The 9,708-nt window shown below is 38.4% G+C and overlaps 4 non-coding genes across 4 annotated transcripts; all 4 read right to left on the bottom strand.

Annotated features, from left to right (window-relative positions):
- Positions 1 to 954: 954 nt before the first annotated feature.
- On the bottom strand, positions 955 to 1,037 carry trnal-uaa (transfer RNA leucine (anticodon UAA)). Its single transcript has one exon. It is a non-coding gene; the product is annotated as a tRNA-Leu (tRNA).
- Positions 1,038 to 1,819: 782 nt separating this feature from the next.
- On the bottom strand, positions 1,820 to 1,902 carry trnal-uaa (transfer RNA leucine (anticodon UAA)). Its single transcript has one exon. It is a non-coding gene; the product is annotated as a tRNA-Leu (tRNA).
- A 781-nt stretch (positions 1,903 to 2,683) lies between these two features.
- Positions 2,684 to 2,766, bottom strand: trnal-uaa (transfer RNA leucine (anticodon UAA)). Its single transcript has one exon. It is a non-coding gene; the product is annotated as a tRNA-Leu (tRNA).
- A 5,058-nt stretch (positions 2,767 to 7,824) lies between these two features.
- Positions 7,825 to 7,907, bottom strand: trnal-uaa (transfer RNA leucine (anticodon UAA)). The gene has a single exon. It is a non-coding gene; the product is annotated as a tRNA-Leu (tRNA).
- Between the last annotated feature and the right edge of the window lie 1,801 nt (positions 7,908 to 9,708).

Raw genomic sequence — 9,708 nt, 5'->3', positions numbered from 1 at the left:
TTTATAATATTCTTATACATGATATACACTATGCATGTCTTAGTAAAACGCGGGTAGTTTATACACATCTCCCCCAGCAAAGCACAGGTGGTACGTTCTGTAACGTTGCAACGAAACATTCCGTCCTCGTGCCTGGCCAACAGCTGCACATTTACTACAATTATGTACAAAGATTGTTTATCGGCTTTATTTGAGATTATTATTTATATAAGTTGCAACATTTGACACAAATTTTAGCATCTCAGTCTTATGTCTATGACTACATAAAAAAGTATTTCATGAATTGAAATCTAATTTGTTGTTAAATACATAGACTTAAAAAAACATGTTATCAATATTATTTTACATGTTTAAGTCCTTATTGTTTTAGACTATAAATTACTTCTAGAATTTGATAAAATGGGAAATCCAATAATTTGTGTTTGGTAAACTAATGTTGTGTTGAGTAGTTTGAGTACTGTAAATTTCCCTTAAAACACTGTAACATCACTGTAATTTTCCTACTTTATGAAAGTTTTGTTGGTTTACATCTATATTCATACAATCTATGGTTTCCATAGCCTTCAAGACATTGTCTGGAAATAAAATGGTAGTTTATAACGCATATGAGCAGGGTTGTCTGCCTGTTGACTATAGCTTTGTTGCTAAATGGCTAACATAGATTTTATTGAGAAAGCTGTGTTTGTGTGCTTTAGGAAGGCTGAAAAACAACGTATATTTGTTCGGCGCAGTGTCTGAGTCTACTAGAGCCTTTTTTAGGTGCACCCAGCTCTGTGAGTTCATCAACTTCTCCAGAAACTATACCTGGATGATGGCGGCTTTCAGCGGTGCTTTCGACTGAGCCAAGCCCAGTTTGATGAGCTGTTGTCCATGTCAGCATGCAATATTTAGGGATTACAGCACAGTAATGCTAAAAAACAAACCTTTCTTTCAGGATTCATAAAAATACAGTCATACCAGGAGTGGGGTTTGAACCCATGAGGACATTTGTCCATTGGATTTTAAGTCCAACGCCTTAACCACTCGGCCATCCTGGTTTCACATAATCATTTTTGTCATCAAGTGGTTCCAAATCTAAAAGCCAAATGTGGGTGACATCATTACTGTTGAGACATTTATTTCAGTATGTTGATATTCATAGCAAACTAATGGTAAGAGGGGCAGATTAACTTCACGATAGATGCAGATTCGCGTCATGAGCAGGGCTGTCTGCCTGGTGACTCTAGCTTCGGTGCTAAATGGCTAACATGGATGTTAATGAGAGAGTAGCTGTGTTTATGTGCTTTAGGGAGGCTAAAAAACAACGTATATTTGTTCGGCGCAGTGTCTGAGTCCACTAGATCCTTTTAGAGGTGCACCCAGCTTAGTGAGTTTATCAACTCCTCCAGAAACTATACCTGGATGATGGAGGCTCACAGCAGTGCTTCTGACTGAGCCAAGCCAGTTTGATGAGCTGTTGTCCATGTCGGCATGCAGGATTTCCCTTCAGGACACCAACAACAGGCACTACGTCATAATCACTGCCCTGCAAGAGCAAGCTCATGATTGGTTAAAGCGACGCGAATGTCTGCCGAAGTTCAGTTTGAAGTTTGCGCAAAATGTGCGTAAAGGGTGTCAGACGCCTAAAACACTCAACTCGCACCGCTTCATTTGCGCAAATCACGTGAATTGCACCGCAGGATGTCTATTAACGACTTAACATGTAAATCACTCGTGCTTGATGCTCTGGTGTGAACGCAGCATAAGAATTATTTTTATTATTACATCACAGTAATGCTAACAACAAACCTTTCTATCAGCTTTCTTAAAGACACGGCTTTACCAGGAGTGGGGTTTGAACCCACGAGGATATTTGTCCATTGGATCTTAAGTCCAACGCCTTAACCACTCGGCCATCCTGGTTTCACATAATCATTTTTGTCATCAAATGGTTGCAAATCTAAAAGCCAAATGTGGGTGACAGCATAATGTTGAGACATTTATTTCAGTATGTTGATATTCATAGCAAACTAATGGTGAGAGGGGCAGAATAACTTCACGATAGACGCAGATTAGTGTCATGAGCAGGGCTGTCTGCCTGGTGACTCTAGCTTCAATGCTAAATGGCTAACATGGATGTTATTGAGAGAGTAGCTGTGTTTATGTGCTTTAGGGAGGCTAAAAAACAACGTATATTTGTTCGACGCAGTGTCTGAGTCCACTCGATCCTTTTAGAGGTGCACCCAGCTCTGTGAGTTCATCAACTCCTCCAGAAACTATACCTGGATGATGGAGGCTTACAGCAGTGCTTCTGACTGAGCCAAGCCAGTTTGATGAGCTGTTGTCCATGTCGGCCTGCAGGATTTCCCTTCAGGACACCAACAACAGGCACTACGTCATAATTACTGCCCTGCAAGAGCAAGCTCATGATTGGTTAAAGCGGCGCGAATGTCTTCTGAAGTTCAGTTTTAATTTTGCGCAAAATGTGCGTAAAGGGTGTCAGATGGCCAAAACTCTCAACTCGCGCCGCTTCATTTGCGCAAATCACGTGAATTGCACCGCAGGATGTCTATTAACGACTTAACATGTAAATCACTCGTGCTTGATGCTCTGGTGTGAACGCAGCATAATAATTATTTTTATGATTACATCACAGTAATGCTAACAACAAAACTTTCTTTCAGCTTTCTTAAAGACATGGCTTTACCAGGAGTGGGGTTTGAACCCACGAGGACATTTGTCCATTGGATCTTAAGTCCAACGCCTTAACCACTCGGCCATCCTGGTTTCACATAAACATTTCTGTCATCAAATGGTTGCAAATCTAAAAGCCAAATGTGAGTGACAGCCGTAATGTTGAGACATTTATTTCAGTATGTTGATATTCATAGCAAACTAATGGTAAGAGGGGCAGATTAACTTCACGATAGACGCAGATTCGCGTCATGAGCATGAGCTGCCTGGTGACTATAGCTTCGGTGCTAAATGGCTAACATGGATGTTATTGAGAGAGTAGCTGTGTTTATGTGCTTTAGGGAGGCTAAAAAACAACGTATATTTGTTCGGCGCAGTGTCTGAGTCCGCTAGATCCTTTTAGAGGTGCACCCAGCTCTGTGAGTTCATCAACTCCTCCAGAAACTATACCTGGATGATGGAGGCTTACAGCAGTGCTTCTGACTGAGCCAAGCCAGTTTGATGAGCTGTTGTCCATGTCGGCCTGCAGGATTTCCCTTCAGGACACCAACAACAGGCACTACGTCATAATCACTGCCCTGCAAGAGCAAGCTCATGATTGGTTAAAGCGGCCTGAATGTCTGCTGAAGTTCAGTTTGAAGTTTGCGCAAAATGTGCGTAAAGGGTGTCAGACGCCTAAAACACTCAACTCGCGCCGCTTCATTTGCGCAAATCACGTGAATTGCACCGCAGGATGTCTATTAACGACTTAACATGTAAATCACTCGTGCTTGATGCTCTGGTGTGAACGCAGCATAATAATTATTTTAATGATTACAGCACAGTAATGCTAACAACAAACCTTTCTTTCAGCTTTCTTAAAGACACAGCTTTACCAGGAGTGGGGTTCGAACCCACAAGGACATTTGTCCATTGGATCTTAAGTCCAACGCCTTAACCACTCAGCAACATAAACAATGTAAATTTTTATTTCAGATGGACTTGAATGATATATAGGGGAATTTCCAACCTATGTCATACTTGACGTCACACGGGTCAGACTGGTTGCAATAGCAAACATGTTGTGTTGTGCGGTAGGAGCCAACCGCAGATGTCTTTGGCTAACAGTTTTGCTTGGTGATGATTACCCAGGCCTTGTACAGCTCCATCTTCTTTCCTTGTCTTTGGCTAGGCAGAACCTCGGTTTTTAGCACTACAAAGTTTTGAATATGGTAATTATGCAACATTATATTCTGCACATGACCACACAGAACAAAATTGTTGTTATCCAAAGATTTGTACTCTTTCTTATAAAATCACATGGAGTTTTAATGTGATAGTTGTATATTTCAAGCTGGATGGTTGGCCATTTCATCTTATCCAATATCCATTGGGAAGGTGCTATCGCAAATGGACCTGTCAGACGAACGCCGCTCACTTTGTTAATTTTGCAGAATAACTGTGCTTATTACTGGGTGACAGGTTGTTTTAATACACTGAAAGCATTACCTAAATAATATATATAATATGTAATCAAAATAACTTATCTTTAATACAACAACAAATCGGATGTCATTCCCTCGCAGTAAATGCTAGCGCTCCTGGGTTTTTTCTGCAACCTTGCTGCGCGCGCATCCTGAATGTTTACAAACCGGTGATTCGTCTATACCAGTACTTCTCAACCCTGTTCCTGAAGGCACACCAACAGTTCACATTTTCAACCTCTCCCTAATCAAACACACCTGAATCACCTCAGCAGAACATTAGAAGAGACTCCAACACCTGAAGTGAATGGGTCAGAAAAGGGAGACATCCAAAATATGTACTGTTGGTGTGCCTCCAGGAACAGGGTTGGGAAACACTGGTCTATACCATATATTGCCATATTCGTGTCTGCAAATAATGCATGTTTTCCATATTGACTGATACGAAAATGAATAATACAGTTAATAAATGATTTATAATTTTTGCACTGCAGATGACTTCATGATCTGAAAGCAGAAATCAAGATGTCAGTAGTGTGGGAGTTTTTCAGTGAGAAAAAAAGAGATTCAAAATTACTATTTGTAAAAAAAATTGGGGGAAAATATCTTGATGTTTGCTCAAAGTTTCACTGTATCCTCCAGTTAAGGTTTTAAAATAAAATCAGTTTTCCGCTATATTTGTCAGCATTATTTTTCAAAAATATATATTAAAGTTTGTTATTGACATACATAAATCAGATAGCATATTTCCATAAAGACCTGCCAGTTATCATTTCCTTAAAAATGTCTCAATCCCTGCATCTCTAGTCGTACCTTATATGATGTATTTGAGCAAAGCTCCTTGTTATTCATGTAATAAAGTATGACTGACCTCATGCTGACCTTTATCTGTCAAAGAAACTTTTCTCATGCAGATTAATTCTCTGTGTGTCATAACAACAATGTCCCTTGGCTGATCTGAATTCAATGTAAACCACTGTGTTTTGAGGCTTATTGCTTTTATCATATTTAGTCTATTTGGTTGTGGATGTTATCTTCACTGGCTTGCTTACTTCTCTTTGCAAAGCTGCTTTGGAACAGTTTATGATGTAAAAGTAGCTACAGAAATCAATTAAAATGTAAAGTCTGACTATTTTTCTCTGACTAATTTCATTTTCTTGTACCAAGTAAATGATGGAAGATTAACAGGTCAAGTGTCTCACCAACTGGAGCAATGTTTCACTGTTAGCAGGCCTGTCTTATGATTGCACTCAAGCATGTAGATCCTAATTTCTATTAGTCACAGTGTTGCCATATTGGAAACGTCAAAGTATCGTACCAGAACCTCAATATATCATATTTGGAGGAAAATTATCGTACTTGAGCCAAACGGAGAGTATTAAGATATTATCTAGACAAATAGTGTTTTGACACAATGTACAATATACCAAATACTAAATTAGGCATGTGCCGGTATCACATTTTCATGCTGCGATTAATTGATTGAGCTTTTATCACGGTATACGGTATTATCACGATATTGTAATTTTACTAGAGAAACAGGTAAAAAAACACGAAAAACTTCAGTTTCGTCAACTTAGTAACTTTAATAACTTTTTAATTAACTAAAGGTACTTCAAACATTTAAATACAAATAAATATAAATAAAACAATACACAGTATAAAAGTAAACTTGAGCAATTATATCAAAGTGAATGTGCAAAGGGAAACCGTCTTCGATCAGCAATCCCTCTGCATTTTTTTGGAACCCAAAATATTTCCAAACCTCTGACTTTTTTGAAGGGGGATAAATTGTCGGCAGCGTTCCTCCTTCCGCCATGCTTCTTCTTCGTGTGAGGATTAGAGAGCGGTGGCAGCAGCGGCGCGCGCTGTGTGCACACAGTGCTTCTACATGCGGGGATTGTTTACATCAGAGTGCGCATCAGTTCTGCGCAGCATATACGCAGTGTTTCTTCAAGCGGTTGATGGAAAATAAGCTGAAGCGGGATAAATTGTCGGCAGCGTTCCTCCTTCCGCCATGCTTCTTCTTCGTGTGAGGATTATAGTGCGGTGGCAGCGGCGGCGCGCGCCGTGTGCACACAGTGCTTCTACATGTGGGGATTGTTTACATCAGAGTGCGCATCAGTTCTGCGCAGCATATACGCAGTGTTTCTTCAAGCGGTTGATGGAAAATAAGCTAAGGCGCGTTCTAAGAATATAAATTCGGATCTATTATTTTTCACGGTATTTTGAAGTGCCCGCGATAACAATATCGTGCATATTCATTACCGTGATTTATCGCATTACCGAATACCGGCACAAGCCTATACTAAATAATAAAATATAAAATACCAAATACTAAATAATAATAAAAAACAACCAGGTGCACCTTAGTGGTAAGGTTCAAACTCCACCTCTGAGTAGCTGTCATTGGATACCTGTGTGTTGCCAGATGTTGAGGGATTCATTTTGCAGTACAAACTGGATGCCGTCATGGAACGCAACATAGTGCTGATTGGCTTGAATGCAGTGCACCCTCCTGAATTTTTAACCCACTCTGAGGTGCACAAGCCAATTTAGAGTATCTGTAATGAGCCGATTTCGTGGCTTTGTTTTGATGAGAGTAACTTTGGAAAAAACACGTTCATATGACACATTTGAATGGGGGAAAATGAGAACATCAAGTGCAAACAACCCTGTCTTTCTCACCTTCCTTTTCAGCACTAATTTTTTCACTTTGTTGCTAAAATGATCGACCTCAACCTGAAAACTACTGACCTGAGCACAGCAGCACGGCAGTAATGTTAACTCGTGAGAGAGCCATTGTCCACGTTGATTGGCTGAGAAGATGCAACGTAAGATGAGATAGAAAACGTGCGTAACTCTACCTTCTCCTCACAGACAGTAGACAAAAGATAAAGCTAGATCAATAACTAGAAGCCCTGAGATTACTATGAAATTAATTTTCATTATCGTACATCATAGGATTTTTTTTTCATTATTAATCGTACAGAGATCAAAATTATTGTACAAAAACGATAATTATCATACGGCTGGCAACGCTCATTAATCAGTTGCATTTTTAACATTTCATGATTTTAGCCCATGTGATTTCCTTCTATCATCAATCTGGTCATCAATCTTTGGATGCACTCTCAAACATTTGTTCTTTTTGTTATCAAGTTTTTCAGTATCGCTAATGCTCAACCCACAAGGGTATTTGTACACTGGATTTTTAGCTGGTCATTCTGGTTTCCCAGCCTTACCGAGCTAAGACGTGAAAGCCCACAAGTGGCTAAAACCAGTCTGGAAGTAACCAAAATCCCTCAAAAACCAGTTTGCTCAACCGGCTAAAACCAGACAACCAGCTTAGATTTAAGCTATTTTGTCTCGTGTTGGGTTTCAGCAAGGTTGACTCTGGGGAAATGACTAAGAATTTTAAATGGCAGTAAGTGACCAAACTACTTGCTACAAACAACTGTGTTTATGTCAATATAAATAAATTAATATGACAAAAAAATACAAGCATGCAACATAAAGCAGCAAAATCAGCTGTTTTGTACAGCAAAAAATCAATAGAAGTTAATGAGACGAGAAGTCTCAAGCCAATACATTTCCAATGATTGCACCTGCTTGCATATTAAAGAATAAGGTTAATACTGTATTAAAGTGCATTTTTTCCTCCTCTGTTTCTGCATATTAAAGTTTCTACCAGGAGTGGGGTTTGAACCCACGAGGACATTTGTCCATTGGATCTTAAGTCCAACGCCTTAACCACTCGGCCATCCTGGTCTGATACTAAACATTTAGATCTATCAAAATCTATCATCTCTATCAATACTAGGACAAATAAAGACAAAATCAAACGGCTTAAAACTCCTTTTTAGCACGTATAACAAAAGTCAATTTATCACCCCAAACATTCATGAATATAGCTCAAAGTGTATTTTCACCATCAAGTTTTCTGCATATTTAAGCTGCTAGGAGGAGTGGGGGTCGAACTCAAGAGGTCATTCGTACAATATATCTTGCATCCAACACTGTAAAAAAAATGTTTTTAGTTGAAACAAATGAATGTTTTTTTATTCATCTCAACTTACATCAATCAAACTGACTAAAATATTAAGTTAAACGTATAACTTACACAATTTAGCTGAAACCTGGTTATCTTATTAAAATAAAATATTTGTCTTGACTTTTTTAAAGCGAGTGCTTAAACCATCCTGGTCCAACATGAAATATTATACAGCCGTCTTTCAAACATAGAGTTCTGTATCTGTAAACAATCATCTTAGCATGTTGATAAGGGCAAAGTCAATGATTTTTTTACTTTGAAGTACCACCATATGGTGTTCTCTGAAATGCCAAAGGCACATTCTGGATTATGTCTATCTAAGGCTAAACATCATGAGTCAACTATAGATTACTTTACAGCTTAATGTGAAGAAAACAATTAACCTTAAAGTTCGCTGCTACTTGATTTCCAATATTTAGAAACAGAATATTGCTTCGAGGACAAGGTTTTATTTTGTACTCTGTCATTCACGGCAAGCTAACAGTTGAAGTGGTTAAGAATATTCTGCCCAAGTTTTAAGATAAGCAATCCTATTCCAGAGCAGAAGCAAATTTTCAGATTGTCATTAAAGATAACAGGACAAAGATTTCTTTTCTGAGGATTAACTTGCACAGATGAATTGTTCAGTTCAATAGCATTATGCGCTAACACAGTTAAAAGAAAAAGGTGCCGATTTTGACTTAATTGCCACATTCTAGCCTATTGATCTGAACAAAGTTGATTGGTTCTTTGGTTAAAGAAGTAGTTCACTCAAAAAATGAAATTCTGTCATCATTTACTCATCCTCTACTTGTTAAAACCTGTTTGAGTTTCTTTCTTCTGTTGAACACAAAGCAAGATGTTCTCAAGAATATTGGAAAAACAACAGCCATTGACTTCCATACTTTTTGTACATGTAATGGATGTAACTGGCTCTATTTTCAATGTTCAAAGAGAGAAATTCACAAACATTATTTACAACCACTTAAATATGAGTAAATGGTGAGGAAATTTTTATTTGGGTGGACTATGCCTTTAAGACCTATAGCGTTCCTTTGATGACATCTTAAAGGACACCTATGATGCAAAATCAACTTTTGGAAGCTGTCTAAATAGAACTTTGTGTATGTGTAGAGTGTCCGTTGTCATATTAGAGTGATATAAACCCAACCAGTCTATTTTTTTTAATTCCCTCATGTTAAAATAGGATCCAAATCCCTGCGATTTTGAATGTTTTTTTGAATGAAGTGTGCATTACTTGAAGAAAACACACACTATCTACAATCTATGATTATTTATTTATTAACAACTGAAGTTAAAACACACATTACCAGTTTTTCATATAAAAAATTAAATAAATTATTTTCTGTGCTTTTCACTCCTTCATTTTCTTTTCAGCTTAGTCCCTTTATTAATCCGGGGTCGCCACAGCGGAATGAACCGCCAACTTATCCAGCACATGTTTTACGCAGCGGATGCCCTTCCAGCCGCAACCCATCTCTAGAATACATCCATACACACTCATACACTACAGACAAC

Source organism: Danio aesculapii, chromosome 2 (genome assembly GCF_903798145.1).
Source record: "Danio aesculapii chromosome 2, fDanAes4.1, whole genome shotgun sequence".
NCBI lineage: Eukaryota > Metazoa > Chordata > Actinopteri > Cypriniformes > Danionidae > Danio > Danio aesculapii.
This window is presented reverse-complemented; position numbering and strand designations above follow the sequence as displayed.